A 9,236-nucleotide genomic window follows, 5' to 3' on the forward strand; every position below is an offset into this window, starting at 1 on the left:
ATCAGGTTTATCATGTAAAGCTGCTGCTGGAGGAACTGTAGTAACTGTAGGAACTGTAGGTACTGTAGGAACTGTAGGTACTGTAGGAACTGTAGTTACTGTAGTTACTGTAGGAACTGTAGTAACTGTAGTAACTGTAGGAACTGGAGGAACTGTAGTAACTGGAGGAACTGTAGTTACTGTAGGAGCTGGAGGAACTGTAGTTACTGTAGTTACTGTAGTTGTTGTTCAGTTCCTCCAGTTCCTCCAGTTACTACAGTTCCTCCAGTTCCTCCAGTTACTACAGTAACAGTAACAGACATGAGTCTGTTCCTCAGCATCGGGCTAATTCACCCTCAAAGCCCCCGGATGTGGCTTCCTGGCATGAAGACGAGGCTTTAGTGAAGTATAATTAGGACTTATTTGGAAAAACGAGATGCATTACAGTCAAACCAGCGATGCAGAGGAGTGCAAGTCTTCAGTAGTGGGTTCAAGTCCAGTACTCTGATTTCTTTCCACAATCAAACAACAAGCCTCTGAGGCCAACTGGCTCATGGGAGTGTCCCGGTGACGGACGGTCCACGGTGCAGCCCCAGTGACCTCACCGGGATGTTTTCCTGGTCCACCTACCAAAATAAAGCAAAATGCATGAAGCCAGTGGAGGAGTGAGGCCTTCATGTGAGCCTCTGGAGTGGCTGCCTGCTCGTCCCCATGAGAACCGCCGGCTTCAGAGGGATGTTAGGGTGTAATCCCGCCCTCACAAAGGCCGCAGTGTGGAGTAATCTCCAGCGCCGTGCTAATCTCTAACCTCCATCACGGCGACTCGCTGGTCACAAGGAAGGAAGAAAGAAAATAAAAGGCCGCGGTCTTTTTGAAACAAGCGCCACCAAATGGTGCGCGCCATTAATCTCCGCTTCAGGAGACAAAACAGCCAATTTGTATGTTAAAGAAGGACGTCGGAGGGAGAATGGGGCGCTTGTGGTGAATGGTGGGGATTTGATGGCGGGACAGCGGAGGCCCTTTTTGGAGGTTTGAGTTGGAGGCGGGGGAGGAGGAGGGATGGGGGGGGGGGGGGGGGGGGGGGGTTTATAGTGTGAGATGGGTGCATGTAAAGGCCGGAGGTCACAATGAGGCATGATGCAGGGCGGCTTCTCCTTTGTCCTCCATTATCTCCTTAAACACACAACCCGTGGTGCTGCTGGTCTGCCATGGTGGTCCTGCAGCAGACAGATGGTCCCACTGAGGACCGTCACACACTCCCGTCACACACACTCCCGTCACACACACACCCGTCACACACACACCCGTCACACACACACCCGTCACACACACTCCCTTCTTTCTTCTCTCAAACGGCCGACAGCACGGCAGACACGCAGTCAAACACCACAGTGACGACTCAATCAATTGGCTTTTAATGTTGAGTAATTACAGAGCAGTGGATCAACACGGCCGTTGTGTTCAGAACCTTTCATGGAACCCCGGATCCCGTTAGGCTGGAAAAGCAGCAGCAGGCTGCAGTCTAATCACCTCACACTCCGGCTGGAGGAAACGAATGAGACGTAATTAAAATTGAAAGTTTGGAGACAAAGTGCCTGGATGGAGTCACGTCAGATGGTTTGACTTTGACCTCCGGCTCTTTGAGGCGCTTTGGGTTCATCTTTCTGCCTTTATGTGGCCCTTATGTGAGTCACACATGAAAGGAGTCTGCGGGACGGCTTCCTTTCATCTGCGTAACGTCACTGAAAGGTATTTTCAACGTGTCATTTTAAGCAAGCATAAAAAAAGTTTAATAAAGGCTCACATATACCAGCAGAAGGTTCTTTATTCTATAGTCGATCATCCTCATTCATGTAATTCTCTTTTATGAGAGAAGTAGGAGGAGTCTATTATTTTCTGGCACGAACCACGACGCCAAGCGTCTCAGCAGGGACACTTTCATTCTGGAGGACAGTTCAGAAACGAGACATTTTAAATCATGTACAGAGTCGAGCGTTGAGAAGGATGACGAAAAACATAGCAAAGATAAAATAACATAAACGCACCAATACTGCAACATAAAATAAAAAATTGAATTACATCTTAATTGCCCCATTATCCAATAGCTTGTCTGCAATAAAAAAAAAAAAAATAATGATGATGATAATAATGAGTCCGTGTAGAAGGTTTTCAGTCAGTCTGTTAAGCAGCTAACTAATCAGCAGCAATACAAACATGCTGCGCTTTTCAAGAGTCTTTGTTTCGAACATCCAGTTCGTTAAAACTCAAAGCTTTTTTATATTTCCAGTCGTGTCGTTCAAACGGACCTGGAAAAGTGAAGAAAGTTTTGCAGCAACACTCGTTTGCGTTGTGGCGTAAACGAGGAACAAGACGTGTCGTCCTTCTGGTTTCACATAAATCCCTCGCCATCAAAACAACCACAAGTCAACCAGGGCCACGTCTCCTGGGCGAGTTGACGCTCTGAGCAGCGGCGTTGGACGAACGACGTCAGTGAGTTTCCTCTCTCACCTCCTCTCAGCCCAGGGACGCTTGTTGTGCAGTAATTGCCCCTCGGAGCCGCGCGGCCGGAGCACCTTGACCCTACGTACGGGAGCCGCGCAGGCTTCTCTTCTTCTAATTGGATTAAGACGCGTCGAGGGTTTGTGTTTACGGCTCCGACGGTCCAGATGCTGATTGAAAGGTCGCGACCTTTCAGGAAGGAAAAGCTGAAGCAGTGATGGAAGCAGTGCGCAGTCATTTATTCTTGTTTTTATCTTTATGTGTAAAATATAATGAAGACTTTCTGCAAGATGATGAAATTGAGACTTTTTCATTTGTCATTTTGAATTTCATGCACCTTACTATTTATTTATCTTGCTTTTATCTCCTGCTTATTTCTAAGTGCCCATGTTCCGTTCTGAGTTTTACTTTATGTCTTATACCCAGATATTAAATTTTTTTATTTCTTACTTTTATTTCTATTCTATTGTATTTTATAATATTCGTATGTACCAGATTGCTGCAACAAGACAATTTCCCTTCGGGGATGAATAAAGTAATTATCTATCTATCTATCTATCTATCTATCTATCTATCTATCTATCTATCTATCTATCTATCTATCTATCTATCTATCTATCTATCTATCTATCTATCTATAAAAAGACGAAGTATTGGTGAACATCCACCTGCTGAAACGTTCAAACCAGAAAAGGTTGTACTCCAGAACACCCAGTGGACGGGGGAGGGGGAGGGGGGGGGGGGGCAGCCTGATGTTTCTGCCCTCCCCCTCCTCTGCCCCCCCTCTACCTGGAGCTCAGCTGTGGACGGAGCAGCATGTCTGCCGTATTGATCCCCGGAAGGCGGGCGACAGACTTCACTGTTAGTTTTTGGGATTATCTGGATTCTCCACCCGGCCCAGGTTTTCCCGTCCCGGTTGGGACGTGTGGCCAGATGCTCAAATGTCAGAAAATGTCACAGCAATCATCCCGGCGGGGCTCGGCGCCGCCGCCGGGGAGGAGCAGGAACAACACAAACACGGCGGTGTTGACCAGACTGCCAGGCCTGGGAGGACGCCGGGCGTCTGCAGGTACCGTGAACCCGACGGGTCACAGAGACGCGCATCTTCAAAGCACAAATATCAAAGTCAAAGTCAAAGTCAGCTTTATTGTCAAGTGTGCTAATATGCATGACGTACAGCACAGATGAAATGTCAGTATAAATACTCTTCGCCACTAGAGGGCAGCACAGAACTTTGCCGGTGAAATGTAAAGTGACAGACGTCAGTGTGGTTCATCTCCACCTCCTGCTACCATCTTGTATCAAAGTACTGTGTCAGTGACAGTGATGGAGAAGTTTTTGAAAACCAGGATCTCAGCTCTTCATCCATCAGGTCCAGGTTTCACACTGAGGGAGGCACTATTAAAAAAAGTCCTTGCTTTCTGGATTTACTGGATTCCTGTTGATAAAACTTTGATGAGAAAGACTTTATATTGTTAATAGAGGCTACAGAGTTTACCAGTTTAAGTTCAGACCTGACAGGGAAGAGCTTTTATTCTTAAATTGCATCACATCATCCAGAGGTCTTCTTCTGGACATCCGTATGACGTCCACACATTGTCCAGGTGAGACATCAAATAAAAAAGGTTCACTCTGACCTCCTGAAGACGTCTTCTGGAGGAGTGGAAATGGCGTCTCGAAGACTCTTTGCTCAGTGGATCAAATCATCAATATCTCAGAAATAACAGCCACATTTTGAGAGACGCTACAAAGTCGTCATTCAATCCTCAATTTGGTGCTTCAGTCGTCGGTGAACCACCAGTTTCTCCAGCTTTCTGCAAACAAATCTGTGAATTCCCTGACATCCAGCCGTCTTCTGTCCCTCGTCCTCCAGCTCAGGGTTGCTGGAGACTCGCTGGACATCATAGAGCCAGTTGGCGACTCCAGAGGACAGACGGTGGAGTTTGGAGCGTCTTCTCACCCCAAGATATCCTCAATCCTAAGAAATCCTCTTTATTGTCTGTGGATCTGAACAAACATCAGCTCCAGTCAGAAGTCTGCTATTGAGCCATAAAGTCTTGCTTGGCATGAGATAAAACATGGTTTGATTGGAGCCTTACGGGGGGGAGGGGGGGGGGGGGGGGGGGGGGTCTGAGGAATCCAGACCTCAACTTCACTTCAATAATTTAAAAGAAGGAAGTTTGGAAGGCGTGACGGCAGGTTGTGTCACTGCTGTTTTCCTCATTAACGTCATCGGAGAGTAAGAGGAGACGGTCTCTATCCAGCTCACACACTGTGTGTGTGTGTAGGGGGGTGGAGGGGGGTGGAGGGGGGGTGGAGGTGGGTGGAGGGGGGTGGAGGACCCTAATGCTCTCTTTACAGTCCCATTAATCCCTCTGTTCACAATTTCACGCACAGCTTGGGCCTGGGTGTTATTTTCACAACCTTTCACCACTAATTCCTGTGAATCCTGAAACAGAACACCTCCACCCCCCCCTCCACCCTCCACCCTCCACCCTCCACCCTCCCTCCACCCACTTGTCTGTTCTCTCTGGGAAGAGACAGCTTCACCTCCGCCTCTCCTCCACTTCTCCTCATCAAAGCCGGCCTGAAGGCAGAGAGAGGAGAGGAAAGAGGAGAGGAATGAAGAAAGGAGAGGAAAGAGGAGAGGAGAGGAGAGGAGAGGAAGGAGGAGAGGAAAGAGAGAAGAGGAAGGAAGAGAGGAGAGGAAGGAGAGGAGAGGAAGGAGGAGAGGAGAGGAGAGGAAGGAGAAGAGAAGAGGAAAGAGAAGAGGAAGGAGGAGAGGAAGGAGGAGAGGAAGGAGGAGAGAAGAGGAAGGAGGAGAGGAAAGAGGAGAGGAAGGAGGAGAGGAAGGAGGAAAGAGGAGAGGAAGGAGGAGAGAAGAGGAAAGAGAAGAGGAAAGAGAAGAGGAAGCAGGAGGGGAAGGAGGAGAGGAACGAGAGGAAGAAAGAGGAGAGGAAGGAGGAGAGGAAGGAGGAAAGAGGAGAGGAAGGAGGTGAGGAAGGAGGAAAGAGAAGAGGAAGGAGGAAAGAGGAGAGGAAAGAGAAGAGGAAGGAGGAGAGGAAGGAGGAGAGGAAGGAGGAAAGAGGAGAGGAAGGAGGTGAGGAAGGAGGAAAGAGAAGAGGAAGGAGGAAAGAGAAGAGGAAGGAGGAGAGGAAGGAGGAAAGAGGAGAGGAAAGAGAAGAGGAAGGAGGAAAGAGGAGAGGAAAGAGAAGAGGAAGGAGGAGAGGAAGGAGGAAAGAGGAGAGGAAAGAGAAGAGGAAGGAGAGAGGAAGGAGGAAAGAGGAGAGGAAGGAGGAGAGAAGAGGAAGCAGGAAAAGAAGGAGGAGAGGAAAGAGAGGAAGAAAGAGGAGAGGAAGAAAGAGGAGAGGAAGGAGGAGAGGAAGGAGGAGAGGAAGGAGGAAAGAGGAGAGGAAGGAGGAAAGAGGAGAGGAAAGAGAAGAGGAAAGAGAAGAGGAAGAAGCCCTCTCAGTGGCTGCAGCTCCACGAGGCCCAGCAGGGGTCAGAGGTCACAGTGTGGCTCCACCAGGTTTCCCTGCTGGAGGCTGGTTGGCAGTGCAGCAGACTGGAGTGACGGGGGAATCGTCACCGTGGGACGATGAGGATCAACCGGCAGCCATGAATCTTCTCTGAGATTCATTTCATTTGTTCATTCTCCGGGTTTCTTCTGGGAAACGTGAAGGTCTGAGTTCACCACAGAACGAGAACCAACACTGATCGTGACGCTGCTGCAGTGAGTCTTTTTAACATTTCTGTGACCAAAGTATGACGCCTCTTCATCCATCTTGGCGCCGTGACGCTCCAGCGTTCTGACAGAACGACGGAACCCACTGGAGTCGTTCTTCATCTCAGTGTCTCTATTCCGTTCACAACTGCTGCAATCAGCCCGGCAAATATTGACCACAAATACAAATACATGCACACGTGCACTGTTCCTGACACAGCTGCCTTTAGAACACACACACACACACACACACACACACACACACACACACACACACACACACACACACACACACACACACACACACTCGTCCACAGATGAGATTTGAAAATTTTCTTTGAAGAAAAGACTGTACTGTATTTTTAAATATTATTTCTAATTGATATGTTTCATATATCTAGTATACGTCCATATATATTTAGTATGGTATCGTATGGCTTTTTACTCTCATGAGGAATGGTCTTAGTATTTACACACATGTAAAAGTAAATCAGTTTTTGTACTTCACAACTGCAACCCAAGATTCAGATTCCAGAACAATCTAATCCAGACACCATGTTCTAGGTCGTCACCACCAGTGATTCCATGAGTGAACATTAGAACCCAACAAGTGTAATCTAACATCTCTGCAGGCGGTGAATCACAGCACAAGGAAGCAACTTTCACTTCCATGTTCAATGCAGGACTTCCTGTTGAATTTCCAGTTGAACGACTCAGTTGTCCGTCATGTTTGTGTTCCACTAATTCTTCCACGTGTACTGTGAGTCTGTTCATAAAGTTTGCACTTGGAACACTTGCGTTCCTGCACAACAGATCATCTTACAACTCAATTCAAAGTTTTACTGTGTGAGTCAGCTGGCTCCTGATTGGCCCGGCGACGGACGGTAACGGTCAGGAAATAGCCTCTTTGAACATTTGCGTCCTTCAGTCAGTGTGATGAGCCGCTGCTCTGCCAAAACACAAACACAAACACACAGTCGTGTCTCCGGCGGGAGAATGTAAGTTAGGGAGCTCTCCCACAGGATTTGGGGATTTGATGCAGGATCCTGTGGTTTCCTTTCAAAGTTCAAAGACGGTATCATAGTCCCATAAAGGAACACATCAAAGGGTTTTCTAATAACTCCCCAGTTGGATAATTCAATAACGTGTCTTCACGTTATGGCGTGTGTGTGTGTGTGTGTGTGTGTGTGTGTGTGTGTGTGTGTGTGTGTGTGTGTGTGTGTGTGTGTGTGTGTGTGTGTGTGTGTGGGGCCTGGCTAAACAACATAATTTTCAAAACGTTGGAAATGCAAAACATTTCTGAAATGAAAACGCTAAAAAAAACAAACCCCGATGCGTTTCACTGGAAACGTTGTCGTGTGAACGAGGCCTGGAAGTCATCAACTAACCCGAAATGCTTGTTTTTGAACAAGGGAAACAAGAGAACATGCAAACCCTGCAGGGGAAAGTCTTTTCAGTCTGGAGTCGTCTTGTTCTCTCGATCGAAGCGTCGTCTTCTCAGCGTTTCTCTGCATCGTCAGACAAACATCTGAGGGCAGCGACTGTGACAGACGGGATCTTTTTCTTGACGTCTGCAGTCGTTCTCCAGGGTCTTGTTTTATACAATGTAAGAGATGCGCAGTACCTGCTGCAGGCTTAACCTGGACTCACCCCCTGACCCGCCTTCCTCCTCACCGCTGGTTCCTTAGCAACGCCCGATGGGAAGCGGCGGATCGGAGCCCCAGAAGAAGAAGCGGCGAGCAGATCAAAGAGGCGTAACGAGGCTGCTGGGAGGCTGTAATGTGGAGGTAATAGGTGAGGCCGAGGCCGGCAAAGCAAACAGCGACTGCCAGGGAGCGCCGCTCCTCGCTGACCTCCACACTGCCACTCATCTGCAGCCTTAATTGGAGATTTGGCCGCATCGATTTCCATCAGTGCTCTTTATTTGCTGCTGCAGCCGCACCTAACCTGTGCAAATCTCAGTGTGATCACAGCCACAAAGGGAAAAAAAAATTAATCTTCAGAGTCCTCAGGGTGAATCCCGGAGCTGTGATGGAAACTCAAGCTGCTCCTGCAGTTTTACTGCAACAAGAAACACATTGATCCCATTTAACAATAGAGAGCGACTGTCTCAAATATACAACTGCATCATCAGTCAAACATCTTTATTCAATGTGTATTATGTCATTTGGATTTTTATGGTACCGTACCGTACCATACCATACCATACCATACTATCCTATACCAGGCATTAGCATACTGCCATACTGTACCGTACCATACCATAACATACTGTACTGTTCAATACCATACCGTACCATACATTACCATACTGTATCACACTGTACCCTACAGTACCATACTGTACCATATCATAATGTACCGTACCATACTGTACCATGCAGTACAATATTGTACTCTACAGCACCGTACTGTACCGTGCCATACCGTGCCATACCGTACCATACCGTGGTGGCATGTTTTGTGCAGTATAAACGAGGCTAAAGAGCTTCTCTTGACAGAAATGTGATGAGGCTCACATCATCTCTACTCATATCATCTCTACTCATAATCTCTACTCATATCATCTCTACTCATATAATCTCTATTCATAATCTCTACTCATAATCTCTCTTCTCCTGATCCTCGCCGGTCCTCCTCAGTGAACTTGTTCTGAAGAACAAACGCAATCTGCAGAGTTGCAGCAGATTGCTATCAGACGATCTCTGAATCAGTGTTGGTGTTTGAGGTTCAGAGACTCTGGACGCCGTGCGTCTGGTCAAACATCCTCCGTTCGGTCACGTCTGCTTTCCTTCTGGTCGTTCTACTAAACCATCTCTTCCACTTGATTGTATGTTTGCTCTAAACAAAGGTTTTCTTTCAACTGAATGAAGGAATTCCATTTAAAAACCGTAGATAAATGAAAACCGTGTGTGAACAAAGCGTTACGTACTTAAAGTAGAAGAAATTCTCAAACGTGTGTCACCCGTCACGTTTATGGTACTTTTACCACGTTATAGAAATTCAGTGAGAAATGCAGATATTTCGATCTGGA

Source organism: Blennius ocellaris (genome assembly GCF_963422515.1).
Source record: "Blennius ocellaris genome assembly, chromosome: 8".
Lineage (NCBI taxonomy): Eukaryota > Metazoa > Chordata > Actinopteri > Blenniiformes > Blenniidae > Blennius > Blennius ocellaris.